This window comes from Podarcis filfolensis (genome assembly GCF_964270895.1).
Source record: "Podarcis filfolensis genome assembly, chromosome: 4".
In the NCBI taxonomy this organism is placed as follows: Eukaryota; Metazoa; Chordata; class Lepidosauria; order Squamata; family Lacertidae; genus Podarcis; species Podarcis filfolensis.
Window position 1 is genome coordinate 78,160,176 of NC_139607.1, and position 13,173 is coordinate 78,173,348.

General features: G+C 45.6%; 2 protein-coding genes across 4 annotated transcripts in view; one reads left to right on the forward strand and one right to left on the reverse strand.

Moving 5' to 3' along the window:
* USPL1 (ubiquitin specific peptidase like 1) overlaps positions 1-13,173 on the reverse strand; it is a 362,686-nt gene that overhangs the window by 260,055 nt on the left and 89,458 nt on the right. The window lies entirely within an intron of this gene.
* Positions 7,548-13,173, forward strand: part of SLC7A1 (solute carrier family 7 member 1) — a 55,254-nt gene continuing 49,628 nt past the window's right edge. Inside the window, exon 1 of one of the 3 annotated variants that reach the window (XM_083609166.1) lies at positions 7,548-7,696. The gene's annotated coding sequence lies outside the window, so the exon portion shown is untranslated. Of the gene's footprint in view, positions 7,697-12,332; positions 13,165-13,173 lie in introns of those variants that run through there. The other 2 variants (XM_083609165.1, XM_083609168.1) reach the window with 2 other exon arrangements.

Here is a 13,173-nt window from a genome sequence, read left to right on the forward strand (position 1 = left end):
AATGTATGACTGTATTTAAAATGACAGGTTTTTACAATAATCCTGCCAGTGTCTTGATCTATTTACAGCTTGTTTGTAAATACTCAATAAACCACTTCCATTCCTTTCTAAAAAGTTTGTTGCCTTGATTTCTTATTATTCCAGTAAGTTTCGCCAATTCTGTATACTCCATTAGTTTCTGTATCCAATCTTCTTTATGGAACCGGCATGTGCTGGTTTAAGATCCAAGCTCCCCGCAAGGCCTCAACATACTCCCCCCTAAACATGTCCTTCTGTACAGCAGTTCTTACCTGTGCTGACATCACGCTGCAGGTCAGAGCAACTGTGGAACGTGATGAGTAACATGTCTGGAGGGGAGCTTTGTCAGTTGTGAAGCCTGAAGTTGCAGCGTGTGCGCTTCTGCATTTCTCTTGCCCTTGGCAATCTGAAAGCTCCCAGGAAAGATACACAATTAAGAGGCAGGTGCTATGAGCAGCTGCAAAAGGAGATTTCTGAGGTTGCCACAGCCTATTTCTTGAGTGTTCGTCCTGATCTGTCTGCACAAAGTTTTCAGGGCGGTTAGAGGACGGCTATTTATTGATTGGTTTGTGGGAAGGTCAGACATTGTTGTGTCAAGCAAATGTTATCCCATACTTTCCAGTGCATTTTCTCATTGCTTTCCTTCTACAAAAAAAAAAGGAGTCTGGTTTTGCAGGGGAAACAAGTCTGATGTGCAATAGTTCCAAATCTACTTTAATTGTGGAAACTGAAATTGCCAGTATGTGATTCAATCCCTCCCCAATATAAGGACGGTCTGGAAGTAACCTGACTTATGTTTTAGTGTCCTGGTCAAATTATTTCTTTATACCCAGCTCCAACAGTGGGGCAGCCATTGTTGTGATAGTTGCTGTTGTTGTCACTGATTTTCTTCTTACTGGCCCAAATGTTCTTGAGAGGTGAGAAGTTTCAGGAGCAGGAGAGATCTTTGGATTGGGGTTATAATTCTGGGGTTTATTTACAAAAATATGCATTGAGCAAAGGTGGAAGTGAACAGATTAAGACAGGGGTTCTTTTTGAACCCAGGGACATATTTGGGGAAGCATCCAGTAAAAGATCTTCTGTTAGCACAAGGACTTTTGGCTGGACAACAGAATTTCTCCACCGTCTCCTCTCAGGGTCAAATTCCAGTCCAATCACATTTATATTAAGTGGCCTCAGGCATACTGATAAAGCTGACCCTCAGCTCTTTATCTTTGAAATGGGGACAATGACAATATTTGCAGGAGGAAGATACTGACTTTAAAATCTTGTGCATGTAACTGTGCTTGTAATCTAAATGGATATGTTGCTGAATTAATAAACAAATAATGTACAAATAATACATTTTCTCTTAAAAGGGCAAGTGCATGAGGGCATTTTTATCTTCATCTTTGAGACTTGTTTTAAATCAATATGCCAAACAGCTACTTTGCCATTTGAATAACTATTTAAGTGTTAATTTCATAAATACATCACACCGATTTAGACTATCAGAAAATAAAGTCTAATAACTATTCATAACTGCGGAGGATTGCAGAAGGAAGGGAACAATTAAGGGAAGAGATTGCAAAGGACGAAGTAAAGGCAGGACGTGCTTGGGAGATGTGAGGGTATGAATAATAAGCAAGACCTTATTTATTAACATAAGAGAGGAATGATCTTTGGATCCAATCTAATTGTCCTTTGTTGCCACAAATGCATGGTATGCATTATTGTCTCCCGCCAAGCTGTTTCTGTTAGCAGTGGGATCCGTTCCCTTGCGCCGGGTGCTCAATCTGATCTCCACAGCGCCTTAACTGCTTGCCAGCAGAGCCAAGATATTGGAATGTTTCTTTTGGAATCATCTGCTTTATGCAGAATTTATTCTTTCTCTGTGGGTTTCAGTTCCTGCAGGAGACCCAGATGCTTTTGGCACCAGAGAGAGTCCCTAAAGCAGCGAGTGCATATTGCTTGAGCTGCCCTCCCATGTTACATGGAGGCAAACATGCTCAGTGTGTACCTGCGGCAGAGAGCTACAAGCCACGCGACTGTGCTTAGTTGGGACTTGTGTGTCTCTCTGAGGGGTTGGATGGAAGAGAGGGACCTGTGCGAGAGTCAGGCCAGAGTGGGTTTTCCTCAGGGTGTGAGACTGAGGAAGGGAGCTTCTTTCCTGGGTGAGAGCTGGGAAAACCCACTTCTTTGTATGCAGACAGAAGATTCAGGCATAGTTATGATATAGGAATATACAATTTTGTGTTTTATCATGATTGTTACTATCATTATTGGCATTATCTTTGACGGAGTGGGGAAGCGCAGCCAGATGGGTGGGGTATAAATAATATTTTTTTTATTATAATATTATGTTCTGTTCTTTTTTTTCTTCTTTTCTTTTTCTCTTCTTTTTCCCCCCTCCCCTCTCCTTTCTTGTCTTTTTGATTCTATTTCTTCTAGATGCTATTTTATTGTACAGCGGTACCTCGGGTTAAGAACCTAATTCGTTCTGGAGGTCCATTCTTGAAACTGTTCTTAACCTGAGGTACCACTTTAGCTAATGGGGCTTCTCGCAGCCGCCGCAGCACGATTCCTGTTCTCATCCTGAAGCAAAGTTCTTAACCCGAGGTACTATTTCTGGGTTAGTGGAGTCTGTAACCTGAAGCATCTTTAACCCAAGGTACCACTGTATAGTGAAAACTGTAATAAAAAATGGGGGGGGGGGCTTCTCTCTCTCTCTCTCTCTCTCTCTCTCTCTCTCTTTCTCCCTCTCTCTCTCTCTCTCTCTCCTGAAACCTACATTTCAATGCTCATCACTGAAACTTGAATGACAAGGGTGTGTGTCCTCAAGTGCAGGAATAGCCAATGTGGTACACTTTTTAGGCTTTTGGACTCCCAGCATTCCTGAATATTGGCCATGCCAACTGGAACTGACATCTGGGGAGGGCCCACAATATTGGCTACCCATGCTCTAGGGCTAGGGAACTTCTTTCCTCTACAGCCGTAGCTTTACTGTGTCAGAGCGCTTCTTCTTGTTCTTTGGCGATCACTTGTAGCCGAGTAAGATTGTCTTCCATAAACACGGTTTTAACAATGAGTCTGTAGGTGACTGTGGAGGCCAATTCTGGATCCACACGTCCTTCCACAGTGGGGACATTGGTTCCCGGGCGGGAGTTGATCATGGTGTGGATTTGCCAGGTGTGCCTTCCTCTTAGCACGTTTCTCCCTTGCGTCCTGAGTTTGAGTGTCTTCAAAGCCCATGATACCTTTGGTAAAAGCTGTTCTCCAGCTGGAGTGCTCGCAGGCCAGTGTTTCCCAGTTGTCAGTGATTATACTACATTTTTAAAGATTTGCCTTGAGACAGTCTTTAAACCTCTTTTGTTTACCACCAGCATTATGCTTTCCATTTTTAAGTTCGGAATAGAGTAGTTGCTTTGGAAGACGATCATCAGGCATCCGCACAACATGACCAGTCCAACGAAGTTGATGTTGAAGAATCACTGCTTCAACACTGGTGATCTTTGCTTCTTCCAGTACAGTGCTATTAGTTCACCTGTCTTCCCAAGTGATGTGTAAAATTTTTCAGAGACACCGTTGATGGAATCTTTCGAGGAGTTGGAGATGGCGTTTATAAGTGGTCCACGTTTCACAAGCAGACAGTAAGGTTGGTAGTACAATAGCTTTGTAAACAAGCCCCCCCTGTCCCCAGCGCAATAGCGCATTTTACAAAAGGTAGAGGAGCTCAACTTGAATGATGTTCAGAGTTTTGGTGTAGGGAGCAGAGTGCCCTTGTAAGGTACCCTAGAGGGTGTAACGGAGGTCAGTGCCGGAGCTTTTCCAGAAGAAAGAGTTTTTACGAACAAAGGAAAATAAAAGGAAGATTGCAAGGCAAATTACTAAAGGCTTCTCCCACAAGGGAAGGGTGGAGAGAGATATTGAAAGAGAAGAGGCAGGGAGCCAAAGGCAGCTACACGGTGATGTTTCAGCATTCTTGGGAAAGGTGGGGGAATTGAGGGAAGCTGGCAAGAGACCCAGAGAAAAAGAGAATGTGATGAGATATCTCTATTTCATCTAATGATCTTTCAGCAGCATGTTGGGAGTGGAGATCCTCAGCATCAAGGTAAATCCAAATAAAACAAGCGCCCCAAGCCGCAGCAAGCCTTCACTAGGGCAGTCACAAGGTGCAATTATGCAAAAGCCACGGCTTCCAAGAACTGCTCGCTGGACCGCTCTCAAGAAGAGAGCAAAACTCAAGAGCAGAGTGGGTGCCTAGCCAAGATCTTTGAGAAGGACGAAAGGGCTATGGGCAGTGCCAGGGGTCAGCAGTACCTTTCTGTCACATGTTAGCAAAGGCACATGACAAAGATCACATGGAGAGCACTGAACTCAGGGGTCTAATAACTGCTATTAACAAAATCAGCTCTGTATTACCCTGTTTGTGGGCAGATTTTTTCAAAGGAAAATTTGTACTTTTAAAATACAGCTAGGTGGTTTTTCCGTTGTTGTAACATATTTATTGAAAGTTTAAAAATACATAACTACATGTACACCAAACATGGTGAGACGCAAACAAAAAAGAGAAAAAGAAAAAGAAAAAGAGAACCTGTGCAAAAGGGAAAACAAAGGGGTGAGGGGGGGGACACCCAAAACTGTCTATTTTATAAGGTTGTTATTGTACTTCACCAGATCTTAACCTATTACAGTATTTGTAAGAATGGATTCCAAATATCATTGAATTTGGTCATTACATCTGGCAACCACAAATGCTTGTGCTGACATAATGATTGCCCTAGAGCAATGTTAAATCCCACCCCCAAAGTATGGTATGCACAGAAATGTTAATTCAGGGGTCGGCAAACTAAGGCCCACAGGCTGGATCAGGCCCAATTGCCTTCAGGATCCAGCTTGAGGACTGTCTGTGGATCGGTGTGGGGATTCTGTTCGTTCAGGTGTGCCATTTTTTCTGCACCATTCCATTCCCCCCCCCCCACACACACCACAGCGGTGCCTCCTCCCTCCCTCCTCCTGGCTTCTCCCTGCCCTGCCTAGAGGAGGAAAGATGCTAGGCTGAGCTGGCTGAGCGCCATTTTAAGCAGCCCCTCTCCGGAGCTAGCCCTTCGCGTCGCTTATCTCCCCCCCCACCGCCACTGCCTTGGTCCTCCTGTGGGCCAGAGAGTGCAGCGGATGAACTTGCTCTGCCTACCTACAAGAAGCAGCAGCGGCAGCGGTGGCAGCCCCAGGGAAGGTAAGGGCAGCAGCTGGGGCTGGGGAGGAGGACTACTTTCCCCCCTCTTCTTCCAGCTCCCCTCCCCCTGGTGCCGCTTCTCTGGCCCGCCACAAGGTCTGAGGGACAGTGGACCGCAGGGCCGTCTTTAGTAGATGTGGCGCTGGGGTGCCAATATCCACACAGTGCCTCAGAATTACCATGGATAGTGTTGGAATGGCCATAGCTGTGCACTGCCAGCCATCCGGGGAGTGGGGGGGCTGCAACTCTCCCCCATGCCGCTAAGGGAGAGTGATCCCCGCAGAGGCTTGGGAGGGAAGCTGCATGCCCGCCAGCCTTTTGGTTGACGGGGCGCAGCTGCCGGGCATGCAGGGAAAAGGGAGGCCGCCAGCAAAGGCCCCACTTGCTGGGGCGCCCCTGAGGGGCCGGTGGCCTGGTGCAACGCACCACTAAGCCTATGGGGAAAACGGCTCTGGTGTTTAGCCTGCGGCTAAAAAATTTTGCCGACCCCTGTGTTAATTAATTGTTTAATTAATTAATTAACCCTATCATACGACTTAGCACTACTCTCTCTTTTCTCTCTTTTGCCAGCTAGGATGTTCCTTTACTGGTGCCACTGCTACCCACAAGAGAACACTTCAGTTCCCTGACAGGTACAACTTTTTCTCTGCACAGTTCCCCGGGAAGGAACCGCAACAGAAGTATAGCATCCAGATCAAGGGAAGTAATAGTACCACTCTATTCTGCCTTAGTCAGACCACACCTGGAATACTGTGCCCAATTCTGGACACCACATTTTAAGAAGGATGTTTACAAGCTGGAACATGTGCAGAGGAGGGCAAACAAGATCATCAAGGGTCTGGAAATAATAATAATAATAATAATAATAATAATAATAATAATAATAATAATATATTTATATCCCGCCCACCTGGCTGGGTTTCCCCAGCCACTCTGGGCGGCTTCCAACAAAATATAAAAAATACCCTACATTAAAACAGTCATTAAAAACTTCCCTAAACAAGGCTGCCTTCAGATGTCTTCTAAAAGTCAGATAGTTGTTTATTTCCTTGACATCTGATGGGAGGGTGTTCCACAGGGCGGGTGCCACTACCGAAAAGGCCCTCTGCCTGGTTCCCTGCAACGTCGCTTCTCACAGTGAGGGAACTGCCAGAAGGCCCTTGGCGCTGGGCCTCAGTATCCAGGCTGAACGATGGGGGTGGAGACGTTCCTTCAGGTATACTGGGCCGAGGCATAACTAAGCCTTATGAGGAGTGCTTGAAAGAGCTGGGTATGGTTAGCCTAGAAAAGAGGAGACTGAGAGGAGATATGATAGCCATCTTCAAATATCTGGAAGAGGGAGCATGCTTGTTTTCTCCTGCTCTGGAGGGTAGGACTCAAACCAAAGGCTTCAAGTTACAAGAAAGGAGATTCTGACTCAACATTCGAGAAAAACTTTCTGACAGTAAGAGCTGTTCGGCAGAGGAACAGACTCCCATGAGAGGTGGTGGACTCTCCTTCCTTGGAGGGTTTTAAGCAGAGGTTTGAGGGCCATCTGCCATGGATGCTTTAGCTGAGATTCCTGCATTGCAAGGGGTTGGGCTAGATGACCCTTGGGTTTCTTCCAACTCTTTAGATTATAAGATTCTATGTTGCGTCACTTCCTGGGGGCATTTAAAAACAATTTGTTTATTTATTATTTGCAAACTCTGGTTGGCTTTTAAAAAATTATTATTAGAATTTTCCCTATTAAATAGACAAATCTACCCACCCACCAACAGTACAACATGGAGCTGATTTTGTCAACACATGAAACCAGTATGGGAAGGAATCAGGTTGATCATCCATCCATTCTTCCTTGCCGTCAGTGAGACATGGAGGGCTTATCTTGCTGCAGTGATAGTGCTTGAGAAACTCCTAGACATCCTTTTGATGCTCCAAAACATTGTTAGGTCAAGAAGGCACCATAAAAGTGAGGTGAGACGAAGCTCTTGGAGCTGTTCAGAATGCCAGGGCAGACTGTTTTCTCCACCCCCCCCCCTTTGAAGGGAGGCCCCGAGGCTGACATCAGCAGTGGGCCTTGCCAGGTGTCAGTGCTGACCTTGATGTTTTTCCAAGCCAACAATGGACATACTTATTTCCCCCCTTCCACCCTCCTTCAGTATTTTGTTCTTATAGCCCTTTCCAATTGGTTGATCGTGACAAACATTCTGCAGTGGCCGGGCTGGCCACACACTCAGACTTGTAGCAAGCCGGGGTCAAGGTCACTACTGACGCACACAAGTGTACAGTGGAGAAGGGGGAACATAAAACGTTAGATTGTACATTGCATACTTGTGGGGCAGCTGAATCAGGTTAGAAAAGGGCCCTGCATGCAACAAGGAGGCTATCTCTTACAGAAGCGAAGTTAAAGAGAGCTCCATAAATACCGGATTGGCTTCTATTTGCTATGGAGGATCTAGAAGTGAGAGCATCTGAGTGAAGGTAGGAGTGTTACACAGAAATAGCTAAGAGAGGTGTTAAAAAACGACAATGAAGACAACAAAAATTGGGGGCAGACCCACACCATACATTTAAAGCACATGGCCTCCTCTAAAGATTCCTGGGAGCTTTAGTTTCTTTCTGCCCCCAGAGCTACAATTATCAGCACCTTTGACAAACTACAGTTCCCTGGCTTCATTTGTAGGAAGTGATGTGCTTGTTGAATGTGCAAGTGAATATGCTTGTTGGTCACGAGCAAAGGAGTGTGTTGTGCAAGTTCCACTTTACTTGAGGGAAAAAAGAGCCAGCTATTAAACTGAGAGCTGACAGCTTTCCATCTCCTACCTTTCTGTAATGCTTTACTTCTAAAAGATAATGACTGTAATGATAGTTCTCTTTCTGTGGAGAAGGAAGGCTTTTTGATGTGGGAGTGTGGGCGCAACTCCCCGCTCCATCCTTTCCACATATATATTTGATGTATACATGATTCATTTGAAGTTGTATAATGTAATCCCTCAGAAACTGACAAAAGTCAATCATTCCAAAGCTTGCAGAATCAGGCATGCTTTTATTATTAGCTTAACAATTATGGAGAGAATTGGTTTAACTTCAGCAGTCTCCGCAATGTATAACGATAATAGTTCAAGGGGCCATCCATGGAAAACACGAATTTCTCTAAACGGTGCTCCATCAGCAAACAGCAAGGCCTTCCTGATGTTTCAGGATAAAAGAAAAATTAACTAATCCTGAAACCAGGTGGAAACTGCATGCAATTAAATGTAAGTCCAATAGCCAGGGTGCTGTGATCCAACTGTTTGCATTCAGATAAAGTTTCTGATGCGCACCTGAAACTCTCCTTTGAGTTTAACTGTCATATACAGTATAGAAGAGCCCCAGCTGTGTATCAGAGCACACCTGAGGCTCTGGAGTTTCAAGCCTTTTTGAATCTGAATTAGCTATTTCACAGTGGGCAGATCATCTAGAGCCAGGGCTTTTTCGGCTGTGGCTCCGATCTGGTGGAACACTCTGTCACAAGAGACTAGGGCCCTGCGGGACTTGACATCTTTCCGCAGGGCCTGCAAGACAGAGCTGTTCCACCAGGCCTTTGGCCAGGGCACAGCCTGACTCCCTCCTTTGGCAATCTTTGCGGAGCTCTGGCCCAATGCTTGCCATTGGTTTGATTTGAATTAATTTTATAATGAATGATTTTAGAGTGTTGTGTTGTGTTGTACTGTTTTATTGTTGTTAGCCGCCCTGAGCCTGGCTTCGGCTGGGGAGGGCGGGATATAAATAACATTTATTATTATTATTATTATTATTATTATTATTATTATCTGGGCAGCTTTTCAAAACCACTTTTTCAAGGGGGGTGGGGAAGAGAATCAAAAGGTCCTTTTCATTTGTAACAGTGTTTAAAATGATAAAAACATGCATAACTCTACTAGCATTTTCCACCAAAACTGTAATGCGTTTCTAAAATGCAGGTAGGCGTTTCAATCAAAAGTTAGTACATTCTAAGTGGAAGAAACATATTTCTGTTACTTGTGTCTTAATCTCTTCTCATTGCAACTGAAAAAGGGCTATGGGAAAAGTGATATAATAAACAAGAAGGGCAAGTGGGAAAGAAATGACTTGTAAAAGAATCTAAATTGCACCGGGTTGTTCCTTTTTTTTACTCTGAGCTGGTCCGATGAGATTGCAGATTAAGAAAAGGGTGTGCTATGTGGTGTATTCAAAATGAATTAAAGTTCTACATTAATCTAAGCATATTATATTTTTTCTCTTAGCCTGCCTTAGGCGATTAAGAATATATTAACTTTTGGATTAACAACAATAATAAGTCTTTTTAAGGGCACAGGCAAAAATGTATAAAATGCAGTCCATATTTACATTGCTCAAAATGGAAGCAGACTTTGTTATTTACTAACAGGGTTCGGCGACAGTATCTCCAATGGCAGACAATGATAATGGGAGCTGTACTCCCAACAGCACCAGGAAAGCCATGGTTACCATTGCTCTAGGTAACTTGCAACCCTCTAGTTACTGTTGAACTCCAAGTCCCATCTTCCAGTGTGGCCAATGGGCAGAGATAATGGGAGCTGTAGTCCAACAACATCTGGAAGGCCACAGCTTCCCTACCCCTGGCTTATGTTAATGTTGAGAAATGTGGTTATAAATTCAATGTGTAGCCACTCTGGGAAGATATGGAAGCTCCCTGGGCTTATGGACAGTGCAAATTTAAACTGATTAAGGCATTCCATCTACTCAGGGAACCCTGAGAATCCTAGTTCTTTGAGAAGGGACCAAGGATCTCAAACAGAAAGTTTTCTGCAACTCACCAACTGCAATTCTCCTCCTCTTCTTTTTTTTGGGGGGGTGGGGAGGAAAAACCATGACAGTTAAAGTGGTATAAGGTTGATGGACATTTCTGGTGTACTGTTTCTCCCTTCTTTTTTTCATTACGATTTGTGGAAATACATGCCATTATTGCATAGATTGGTAGTTGTATGTTTACATTTTTGAAAAGAACAATAACAGGAACCATTTATTTTTAATCCCACTTCAGCCACAAAGCAGGTTTTACATGAGTAGCAACCTTATAAAAAAACAAATACTCAAAAAAAGAAAGAGAAACTTATTTTACAATATTTTGTAAAAACAGCAAAAAATAATAATGGTATATTGAAGACTAAGGATGAAAGCCTATGACTTACACATGGAAACCAAGCCCATTGAAATTGGTGGGATCTACTGTTGAGAAACATGCACTGGAGTGGACAGCATTGCATGTTTACAGTGGTAAACATGCTTACTTGGAAGTAGAGCTTTTTGAACTTCTTAAGACTTTCAACTAAGGCTGCTCAGAATTAGAAGTGTCATTGTCATTTGTGAAACTGACGCCTGCTTTTTAAAAGACTCACGCAACTTGGGCCCACCAGATTTTTCTGAACTGCAGGTCCAATCGCCACCAACAACTGGCCATGATGGCTGGGGATGATATGGGTTGTGATAACACTTGAGGACCCAAGGTTGGGGAAAGCTAAGTTAAAGGGCGCAATTACCCTTGCAGCACACAGTAATCTTGAAGATCAGCTGAAGAATAGCTATTCTAATATATCCATTTAAAGCATTTTATCCTCCATAAAAGGCGTCCCAGAGCAGCTTGCGTAAGATCAATAAAGACAGTCTCTTCCTGCAAGCTGTTTCAGGCAGATTCCATAAAACCACAATGACTCATGACTTAGGTAGCAGTCCCAACCCCCTAACTAGGAGTAAGCCCCATTGAATTCAACAGGACTTACGGTACTTATAAATAGAAACGGATTGTACTGTTAAATCTGGTAGAGACCAATTTTAGTGACAAGTTACATGTTTTAATTAGACCCTCAGTGTTACATTTGAACTGTTAGGTGGCTCCATCTGTCAATTTTTGATTTCTAATAATGAAAATAATTTATTAAATGTATTTACCACCCTCCATCTGAGGATCAGGGTAGTTTACAATAGAAAAACACAAAAATACATACCATAACAAACATAAACAATGCTCCTCCCCTACAGTTTAAAAGGCTATATGTTATTTAATTAGCCAAAGACCTGGGAGAAGAGGAAGATTTTTGCCTAGTGAGCCTCCTTGGGGAGAGCATCCCCAGTGCCGGATTTACATATAAGCTAAAGAAGCTATAGCTTCGGGCCCCACTCTCTTGGCCCCCCCCAAAAAAAAATTAAAGGAAAAAACCTGGATGCACATTTCCAAAATATAAGATAAAAAACAAATAAAACCTACATACAGCAAGTGTTTGGTGCTGTGTAGGCTCCTATGATGTAAGTAATGGTAAGTAAATTACCATATTGCATATATTCAACACAAAAAACAGTGCCAATTTGTTGTTGACGAAGGACAGCTGGACATATAAAGGGCCCCATTACCTTCAGTAGCTTAGGGCCTCATCAAACCTAAATCTGGCCCTGAGCATCCCACAAGCAGGGCGTCACTGCAGAAAAGGGTCCAGGTCCGTTCATATGGGGAGAGGTGGTCCTTAGATTGCAGACTCTTCAATTGTCCCTATTTTTCCTGGGACTGTCCCGGATTTATAGAAGCTGCCCCTGTTTCTGATCTGATCCCAGAATGTCCCGCTTTCCCTTAGGACCTCCCTGTTTCCATGGAAGAAATTTTGGCGAGTATGAGACTGTAGATCGCTTCATCAGATGCATGAAGTGTTATCCTGAGTTGCTGGTGCGCACATATATGTGCTGGCGTTTGTTTTGATATATCTATGTGGTTGCGGTTGGGCAAAGAATTGTAAACGAGCAAGAAGAAAGCGAAATACCAAAAATCCACATTGTTAGCAGCGGCTATTCACAAAGCAAACAAAAACAGCATTAGACGGCACAGACCCGTCCAGGCTGAACACCCCAAAAAAGCAAGCCTAGTGTGGCATGCCATTGCCCATTGCTCCCTTCCTGCCTTGACGAGCGCAAAGCAGAGGCGGCTTGGGCCGGGGTCCGTCCTCACGAACGTCCCCTTCTCTCTCCCCCGCCCTCTCGTGCCCCCTCCGTCCCTCTCGCGCTCTTTCTCTCCAGGTGCCCCTCCTTCCCTCCCCTTATCTCTCGGAACCTTTCCAGTGACGCGGGAGATAATGACACACACGCGGTGACGCTTTGAACTTGCCTCCTCCTCCTCCTCCCAGCCCGGGGCGGGGGAGGAAAGGTAAGCTGCGTGCGTGTGGCGGGGGAGTGGAGGGTACAGCCAGACCGAGAGAGGAAGGAAGCCGAGACGCAGCTGGCGCGCTTCACAGCCCTGCCCTCGGAACACACCCTTTGGGCGGGAATGCTGAGTGTGGAGCGGGAGAGGCGCGCGCGCGCTCAGCCTTCCTCGGACGCGCCTAGCGGTGCCCCGGGCGCCTTTCCAAACGTGCCAACACTGGGACGGGCAGAAGCGGCGGCGGCAGCAGCTCTGGGCTACTGCGCTTGGCTTGACCGCCTCAGCCCGCGGACGCTGCTGTCGTCGTCGTCCCTCAATGCCCTTCTCTTCAGACGGCCCGCTTCCCGCTCGGCGGCGTCCTCCCTGCCTCCTTCCCTTGCTATAATAAAACCGCCGGAGGGGGTGGAGAAAGGGCGAAGGCGGCGACGCCGGCCGTGAGCCGCCCGGAGTCCCTCCCCTCCGCGCCTTATTCCCCGCCCTCGTCGCCTGCGGCTGCCTTCATTCACTACCGAGGAGGAGGAGCCGCCTCGACGCGTAGAGACGAGACCGCTTTGCTATGCAGCCAGTTCCAGCCGCCGCCACCGGCAGCACCTTTTCGGCCCGCTCCTGAGATCGCGGCAGCCGGCAAGGGCGCAACTCGGCTTCACGCGCCATTCCTCGGCCGCCGCCGCGCGCTCCTTTCCCTTCCTTCTCTCTCCCTTTTCCACCAGCTGCTGCTGCTGCTGCTGTCACCGTTTCACCAGGAACTTGACCGGGCGCAGGCGGGGTGAGTAAC